The following is a 9,848-nucleotide window of genomic DNA, read 5'->3' as shown; positions in this document are numbered from 1 at the left end:
TGCATATCTCTTGAACTGGGGAGCCCCAAACTTTGCACTATATCCCAGGTGTGGGCTCCCCAGGACTGAGTACAGGGGATAAAAACATTCCTCAGGATCCTTCTGAAGCTGGCCAGCATGTGGTTTGCCTTTCTCATGATGCCAGTGCTCTGTTGGCCTAAATTCAACTTGGTGTGCCCTGTAATCCTTCTCAGTGGGTCTCTGCTCACCCAGGCAGTTCCCAGCCTGTACTGGTGAGTGGGTTTATGTTGACCCAGGTACAAAGTACCTCACACTTCTTGATGAACTTTCCAGAGGTTCCTTTTGATCTAACCATCAAATTTCTCAAGGTCCCTTTGGATTGAAGCTGTCTCATTCAACATGTCACCTAATTTAGTAACTCTTTCAGACTTGCTGACATGCATTCTGTCTCATCCTACACGTCATGGATAGTGGACAATGTCAGCCCCAGTACTGATCCCTGAGGATCAACAATTCCCCTTGCTACCTGCCACCAGCTGGATGTAGAGCCATTGGTCACTACCCTCTGAGCCTGGCAGTCCCACCAGTTTTCAGCCCATCTAACATCCCTTTGCCCACAAGCCCACACCTTCTTAGCCTTTTCTGTTGTCTGGGACTCAGATCATCACAGTTTTTCATAGATGATGGAGAGTGACTTTGCAAATATGTCAGCCAGCTCCTTCATCACCTTCTGGTGAAATCCATGTGACTCTGTGGATATGAATGCTCCAGCTTCTCTGAGTGGTCCTGCTGCTCCATGGGCTCTCCATTTACTTCCCCAACCATCCTGGGGGACACAGAGGTCTAGGAGATGGATTTGCCTGTAAAGGCAGAGGCTAAAAGGGTGTGTTGAGAACTTCAGTCATTTCCATAGCATCTGATACCAGCTGTTTTCCCCATCCATCAATGAAGTCACATTTTCACTGATCTTTTTTTGACAAGTAGAATACCCGTGGGTTCCCTTCTTGTTTTGTCCCTCCTTGACCTTATCTCCAGCTGGGCTTTAGTGTGCTGGATCGTGTCCCTAAGAGCCCAGGCAATGCCTTTGAACCCCTCCTCTGTTGCCCTCCTCACTCCTGTGGTATGTTTTGTGTTTTAGCTCATCAATAAGATCCTTCTCAATAGCCTTCCCCTGAAATTACTGTTATTTATTCCTGCCCAAGATGATGGCTTATCCTGGGTTCTTAAAAGTAATTCTTTACAAACAGCCCCACTCTGCTGGGAACCCCAACCCTCCATGGCTCTTCCTGGAGGGTTCTACCTAGCAACTCTCTGAACAAGCAGAAATTTGCTTTCCTGAAGCTCTGAGGTAAACTGCTGTTCACCTTCCCTACCTCCCCCCAGTTCCTGAGCTTGCCCATCTCATGACAGCTGCAGCCCCAGCTGCCTCTGTGGCCATATTTGCTTTCACTTTTTCTCCATGATAGATCATGACCTTACTCCACCCCTATAGCATCTGCACCAGGCAATTGTTACCTGCCTGGGTTTTTCTCTTTGGCTAGAAAGCTGGAGATCACACACGGCTCCCCACCCACTCACACCCCGAGTGCTGTATTCATCTTTATCTGCTGATGGTGTTCCCTGGCAGAGTCAGTGATGCCCACATGCATAACAGCTATGGGAAGCTGGAAATTTGGATGAGCCTTAGCAATTTTTCCATAACATCATGGACCTGGGCTCCAGGCAAGCAACAAACCTCCCTAAATGACAGGTCTGGCCAGCAGGTAGGTGCTTCTGTCCTGCTGAGGAGCCTCCAGCCACCAACACTGCTGCTGCAGTGATCTGAGGTCTCTATCAGCCTGAGGTTTCCAGTCCAGCACCTTCCCCAGATGGATCCAGTTCCTCCTCCTCTGTTACCAGCCCTGAACTCATTTTCCTGGCAGATCTAACCCAGACTTACACGTTTTTCATCCAGTCCCAACAAGCTTTCTGTGCCAATGGCTGCACAGCACCCTTCGGGAGCCAAGACAGCATGATGCTGGTAGAGCAGTGGTACCCAAGACAGTGAGGCACCACCCCAAAGCACCTCAGCAAGGTACCAGCTGTCATCCTCAAACCAGAAGGAGTTGAGACACCAAAATAAAGCTGGACCAGCCCTCTCAGAACTGTCCTTCTCCTTCTGCCCATGCTGCCCAGCCCAGTGGTCAGAGCACTGGGAAGCTCTTCAGAGCAGACAGCTCAAATCTTCTGTTGCAGAAATATCACATTTCCTCTTGTCTTTCATCGGGAGACACAGGGGAAAATCTGATTGTTATACTCTTGACAGCAACTTTTTTTTTTTTTTACTTATCCGTTACCCTGTGACCTTCCCTTTTCTGGAGTAAACAAACCCAAGAGATTCAACCTCTCCCTCTTAGCTTGTGTTTTCTAAGCCCCTAATAAATCTGTCACTGTCTCCTTCAGTCTCTCTCTGTTTCCTTCATACATCTCTGGAAGTGCAGCACTTGATAGGCACAGCTGGGACTTCCTCAGGACTGGACAGAGCAGAAAAGTGATGATGCTCAGTGCTAACACCTCTGGAGGGCAGTTTGACCCCCCCAACTGGGAGAACCCACAGCACTGGGCTGTGTCCAGGACAGGGTCTGCATGCCCAAGGCACTGCTCATGTGCCGGGGAGGTGGGGAAATGGCAGAGATGGCATGAGAGAGGGTGTGGGGATCAGCACAGAGACTCACACTCAAAGAAAAGAGGATGGGGAGAAATTTGAGAAGTTTCTCAGGATTGTCTGATTTCTTCAAAGCAGGGCCAAGGCCACCTCCTCCATCCCAGCTGAGAGGTAACCCAGTCCTTCCCAGCATCCCCTTGCCAGAGACCAGCAATTACTCAGGTAAAAGATGTGACATCAGCGTCCCAGCCAGGGAGGATACCTGCCTCATTACTGAGGAGTGACAAATGGTGGCGCAAACAGTGAGACCAGCAAATTCAGTAATTGCTCTTGTCAACTGTATTAAATTGAGACAGCTTGATGCAGCAGTTCTTCAGGTGTGCCTGGACAACACTCAGACTCCATCCATCCAGCCGCAGAGGGGGAGCTGGGTGCCTTGAAGTCCCACCAAGCACAGATGAAGGTTCAAAAAGGGTCAGAGCTGCATTTCCAGTGCTTGACGTGGCAAGGACCTGCTCATGGCTGGCAGAACCCTCCCCACAGTCTCTTACACAAGGCAGGGATGGAGACCAGCACCTCAAAATGGGGTTCACAAAAGCTGAGGTGCAGTACTGGGAGCTGCTTGAACCCAGCAGAGATAAATACCAGCAAGGTGTGAGGGAGATCTCATACCACCTTTCTTTTTTGATCTGATTACCCAATGATTAGAGCCTTTGCTTAGGGCAGAGAACCAGACTCCAAACCTCCATCTCCATGAGGGTTTTCAATGCGATACATCTTGTAGACGTCTGCACTGGTACCTTTCACAGAATCACAGAATCATTCAGGTTGGAAAAGACCCTTTTCCTGGCATTTTAACCACTTCCCACTAAACAGCTCTAGTCCAACCCATGAATATTCACTGCTGGTTCAAATCTCTGCAAGAGGGAGAAGAAAAACATCAGTAGAGTTTGCCAAAGATTCAGTGAATCTGGTTCATCACTGTCTGTCTGAGTGGGGAAGGATCCAAGGCATTTATGGAGCTGAGAGCTACTTTATAGCTAAGCACAATGCTCATTCTTCTGGAAAAGAGCAAAGCTAAAGCTTTTAAATGACCTAGCATCCCCTTGGTCTATTTATCTCAGCTAGATCTCTCCCTGGGCTGCTCCTGGCCACCACTCTGCTGCAGTCAAAGCCCAGAGGGTTTCTCCTGATCATCTGCTGCTGTTAAAGGAGCAGGTTTCTCAGCAGAGGGGATTGGGATGGTCCCATGTGGATTTGGTGACTGTTTGCAGAATGCCAACAAAAACTATGTATCAAAACCCACCGAATGTTTCTGTAAAATTCACTCAAACTGTCTCTGGCAACTTGAAATCTGTTCCCAGAAAATGTTTGTTGAAGAGACCCAGTTTGTAGCAAAAACATGGAGAATTGCTGTGCCTGGCCATAGCCTAGGACTGAGGCAGAGCTGCCAAAGAAATCCAGTCCCCAGGCTGGGAAAGAGGAAGGCAAATAATTCATGTATGTGGATACAAAGGGTAGAAATACTCAGTTTAGAAAGGTTTGGAAAGTTCCCACTAGGATACTGAAAAGATGAGCCAAAGAGTCACTGAACTGCTACTAATTAACCCCACAATTCGCAGAGTTTGGGGGTTTCTGGAGGATCTTAGAAAGGGAAAACAGAGAAATCAGGCAGATCCAGACCCGACTCAGCCCTGAGCACCAGAAAGATACTGAAGCAATTGGTAATCCATGTACAATCACTTGGCTAATAATGTCATGGATAGTCACAGACAGATCACATCAAAATTTAATTTATCCTTTGGGCAGGTAACTGGCCCATCTGGGGAAGCTGTGCTACTTCTTGACTTAAGTAAGGATTTGGACCCTACCCCACCATCTTATCATAAACTAATTGTGAGCCATATGAAATTATCATGCAGAGAGGAGGAAAAAGATGGGGAAAAAGCATGCTTCATTGGAAAGCTTCAATTCCAGGGGCTACGGGTAGTTTGCTGCCTATCCCAAAGGATTTATCTAGCAGAATCTTATAGGGTCTGTCCTGTCTCCAGCACTAATCAATATTTTAATTAATGACTTGGATGATGAGAGAAAGAGGAGCTAATAAAATTTCCGCCTGCGGTTGCAAGCGCTGCCGATGGCAGGATTAGAATTCAAATCAGTCACAGCAGATTGGAGAAATGGCCTGAAATCAATAATTCTGGGATTCAACATTGAGAGCAAGATGGTGGTGCAAAATCTGCCCTGCAACAAAGGGGATGTGGCAGCCACCTCTCATACAGAGTAGTTGTAAGAAGGAAGGAAGATCAGTTGTTTCTAGGAGAAAAAACTATCAGTTGGGGAAAAGATGTAGGTGGAGGAGCAGGAAAAATCTTCAACTGCAGTGAGGTGCCCAAGCACCTGGGGCCATTGGTGGAAAGTTTTAGGAATGGGACATGCAAGTATCCATCTCTCTAATCCAAAGTTGCAGGGTGACTCTAATAAAGGCAAAGTCTTTTCTTAGACCAAAATATATATGAAGCTGTTGAGCCCCTTCCAACCTGCCCTTCCCAGGCTCTACTGAAGTGTTGAAGAGCAGCAAAATGGAGGGGATGCCTTGGGACCCCGCAGGGATGCGCTGCGAGCTGGCACTGCTCAGGAGCTGGCAGCACTGCCAGGAGCACCGCCGTGTCGGTGCTACTAGCGGGGTGATGGTGAGTGAACCTGGCAGGCAACATGCTCAGTACGGTCACAGGAAATATTTTCCCAAAGAACAACTTTTTTCACCTGCACATCTCGCTGGTGGGTGGAAGAGCTAAAGCCAAGACTTATTTAGGTGTTAAAAGGATGTAAAATTCATATAGATCTTGCCCAGAATTACACCAGTAATGGTTGAAAATGTAAAAGGGAAGAAAATCTCATACTTTAAAGTATCTTCTGTCAGATGGGAAGCAGGACAGCTTGCTTTTGGGCTTTCTGCTGTGGTCCAGCATCTGAGACAAGTGATAAAACAATGCAAAGCACTGCTGTGATTCGATCTGTCAGCACCCATGTCCAACAACACATGCCTTGGTCTTGTGGCTTGTTCCCCAGCTGGCGACATGAAAGAAAGCAGACCCTGACATGGAAAAGTGTAAGAAAAATCTGTGCTTCTTGTTGGAGATCACTGCGCTGTGCAGACAAGCATGAAAAGAGCCTCCAGCACAGCCATCAGCCAGTTCGCTGCCTTGCTTTGTGGAGTTTAATCACACATCTGGGTCCCGGGATGGGAACAGGGCCAGCATCCCAGGGGCTCTGCAAGCCCATGGACTCCAGGGTTTCAGCCAGGCTTCCCACCCCAGCACCACTGGAGATGGGGGAGCAGATTTTGGGATCTGCTACTCCAGTCGCACAGACCCTGCAGTGTCATAGAAACATTGAGGTTGGAAAAGACCTTTAAGATCACTGAGTCCAACCATTAATTTGACAGACACTATCCATGAACAAGGCAATATGAGGCTTGTAGAACCTGTAATGCTGTAGCAGGTAGAGAATCACTGAACCACATCTACGTGACCTGATCTGAGGCTGCTTTCCAGGAGGTCTCACACTGCAGCCCAACGGTATGGCAAAGAAAGGGTCACCTGCCTTTTCCATTACACCAAATGACAGGAGGAATGGGAAAGCTGAAGGGTTTGTGGCTTCAGGAAGGATCTGAGCTGCTCCTCTGCTTCTCTGTGCTGCAACCGTATCTTGTTGCACCACTTAAAGAAGTGGCACAGATGCTTCTCCACTGCATAACAGGTATCACCCCCAATTTTTTGCCTTCTACAGAGTGTCTAAAGTTTTAGTTTTCCAAACAAACTTCAGTCATACAAACAGTCAGAGCCACACACTGGCTCTGCGAGAGCTCACAAGTAGAACAGGGGCAGCACCACTCTCTGGACAGGAGATTGTCAAGAAAAGACCGTGTCCTACAGGAACCATTGCTGTGGTCATCTAATGGTTGGCTTTTCCCTTGGGTTTGATCAGTGACCCACTGCCATCTGGGGTCAGCCTGGTGCAAGGCAGGGAGAGGTAGGAGACAGCCGTGCTTTCCAAAATAGTGATTTTTAAAGAGAACAGGAACCAAAAAAGAAATATCTCAGATCCCATGAAATGCTACTTCTTGCTTGGGTGGGCTTTTTTTGTAAGCAGTAGTTGCACCATCAGACCAAGAAAATCATCCCTGTTAGCCACTTATTCAATGACTCCTTTCTTTGTTTCCTGCTCTGAAGTGCTGCGTGGCATTTCACTGTCCTTTTAAAGGGGTTCTTGCATCACGATTCTAGTTATTTGGGTCAACGTGTCCTTACAGAGCTGTGACACCAAAAGTCCCAGAGGACGTGCCATTTACAAACCTTTCTTCATTCAGCTTCATTCAGCTTTCAAAATACTTTCAGAAAAAAAAAGAATTAACGAGCTGTGCATCGAAGAACGACCATCCCATCCATGGGATGCAGCCTTCTCCGGGGTGACCTCCCTGTCCCTTGGCCAAGGGCATGGAGGACTTGGGGACATGGCAGCTGCTGAGGCATAAAATTGTCTCCCTGTGTTGCTGAATTGAATGTGTTTTCCTACTTATGCTGCGTGCCCTCCCCTCTTCTCTTCCAGTTGTACTTACTTGAAGGTCCAAGACAAACAGAGCAGAATAAATCAGGAAGTCTCTTCTGTGTTTAGAGACAGGTTGAGTAATGATTACTCATGAAATATGAAATTCATCTTCGGGGCTTAATGTACTTCTAACGAAGTTGTGCGGGAGCTTGTTGTTGAAGGCTCTGAAATTACTGTGGCGAGGGAACAACATCCTTTATCCTCCGGATCTGATAAGAGCTGACACTGCATCATTGAGCATATTCCCAGCTTCATCCTAATCTGTTGCTTTCAGGGCGCTGAAGGACAGAAGTGCTTTCAGACAGCGCTGATAAAGGCTGCCATAACATTTTAATCCCTCTCACCTCACTTTTCTAGTTAAAATGTCATTTGCTAAAGAGACCAGAACCTGAGATGGTTCCAAGCTGTGCACACCGTTATAACTTTCTGAGCAAACTTCAATGAAAAAACACATTCCCCAGCTAAACTTGCTAGTGAAACCTTCTCGCTGTTATACATGCTATTAAAAAAAGGTTTCCCTTTTCACCCTGCTTGTTTCTTGCTTCTCCCAGTGCCATGACCTAACTACACATTGGTGACTGAATGTATCCAGATTGCACTCATATAGTTTTGGGGACTTTGCACCCATCTCTAGTGATGGGCTGATAGCAGCTTTTTTCCTCCCAGATTCTGATGTCTTATGACCACAGGAGTGCTCTGGAACAGAACCTGGGCACAAATACAGAGATATTCAGAAATCTTTGGAAGCAGGAGGATGAGCAGCCACATAGGGAGGACATGGGTCTGGCCAGGCTGAGACACGGTGGGTTTGCACATCACCCACTCCTTCAGTCTCAGCTTTGTTCATAGGCGGCTCCCAAGGGAAACCTTCAAGGTGGGACGTGAGGGAGGCAAGCGAGATGCAGATAGATATCTGCAAAGATTTTCCATCAGGCAACCCTGAAGAAAAACAGGGAGATGTGGGTAAAGCAGTGATCTGGGGGCTGAGAGACTGCCACAGTGGGCAAGGACACATCATGAAGGACCTTGATAGCATAGAGGCAGTATCTACACCTCCAGGGGTGGAGTAGATAGAGGCATAGGGAGAAAGATAAGCATGTCAGAGCCTATGGAGACCCCACAGATATGGAGGAGAGGGAGGAGGGGTGCTAGAGAGGAATGAGTCATGATAGCCAAGGACAACACTTCTTATCAGCTGTTGTGGCTTGCCACCTTCAGAGTCTCCAGAAAAGCAAGTCATGGAGAAGAGTCTTGTCTCTTCATCCCCTAAGTGTTTCCAGCATGGGGACTGGAGACACCAGCTGGCTTTGTGCCCTGGGGTGCGTCCCAGCCTGTACCTCCCAGTGGTCTGTGACAGAGATGCCGAGGTTGGTCTGAGTGGATGGTGATGGGAAATGCCCATGTGTGAAAGCACCTGTAGAAACACTAAAGCCAGCTGGATAGGGATGGGACACTGACTAATGGGGACACCATTGACAGTGAGCAAACTGGGAACACTGGGGAAAGCCCTACTCCCACCCTGCCTGACAGACACACTCCTGCACAGCTCCACACATCACCCTTTGGTGCAGACCAGAGCTGGCAACGGGAGGGTGGCAAGGAGGTGACAGCTCATGCCCCATGAGCTGCCCTCACCCTGCTGTCCCACTGGGAGACAGGCCGGAGCCATGCCTAGACCCAGGGAGAGGAGATGCAGCAGCTTTTTTTCCACCAAAGCCCAAATAAGCAAGATTTTGAGGTAAAAGATACCCGCTACAGACCCCTTTCCAAAAAAGATTTGTCATTGCCAATGAAGAGGAGTCCAAGAGAGATGGGAAGGCCCAGACATTTTGGAGCCTTGATCTTTCTTATTGCATGTAGATCATTCTGAGCAGACTGAGGCACGCACACCTTGGCGCTGGCAGACAGGTGGGTAGCAGGGGGGGAGAGGGTGAAATCTAGGGGAAAAATACTGAAATGGGTATCACCTTCCCTTCCAGAAGGTCTCACATTGAGCCTTGTTGCATTGATCTCCTACACCTGGAGCAGAAAAGGGCACAGCCCTCGTGACTGTCCCCTCCAGCAGAGATATGACACATCCATGTGTCCCAGGTCTGACCTGGGGCTCATCCTGGACTGAAGATATTTAGGTGCACAAGGCAACAGGTTGCTCTTGGGCCCTGGTGATAATGATAGGCAAGCCTAGAGGAAATGACAGCTTTACTGTTTCCAGGATACTGCAGAAAAGCTGTGATTAACATGCTAATGTCATTCCCTGAAATCCCAGCCACAAGGTCTCCTGGATTCCTCATACCTCAAGGGAGCAATTGCAGATGTTCTGGGAACAGAGGATGCAGGATTGAGGGGTATCTAAAAAAACCCAGGAGTCTTTGGCAGCTCAAGCAAGGTATCAGCTGCAGGGAGCATGTTGCAAAGCAATAACATCTCCCAACTATGCGATGCCTGCTCTCCTGTGTGTTCTCCACCATCCCATTCCCACCCCCCTGGACCTGCCTGAGGGTACTGGTCTCCGCACACCCATTTTCCCGAGGCTGGAAGACTTGGAAAGTGCAAGCTGTGCACAGAGCAGCGAAACGAGCCATTGACTGATGAGGCCCATGATCATTTTTGAGCCACAAGCATCTTTCCTCAC

Source organism: Strix aluco, chromosome 2, assembly GCF_031877795.1.
Source record: "Strix aluco isolate bStrAlu1 chromosome 2, bStrAlu1.hap1, whole genome shotgun sequence".
In the NCBI taxonomy this organism is placed as follows: domain Eukaryota; kingdom Metazoa; phylum Chordata; class Aves; order Strigiformes; family Strigidae; genus Strix; species Strix aluco.
Note: the sequence above shows the minus strand (reverse complement) of the source record.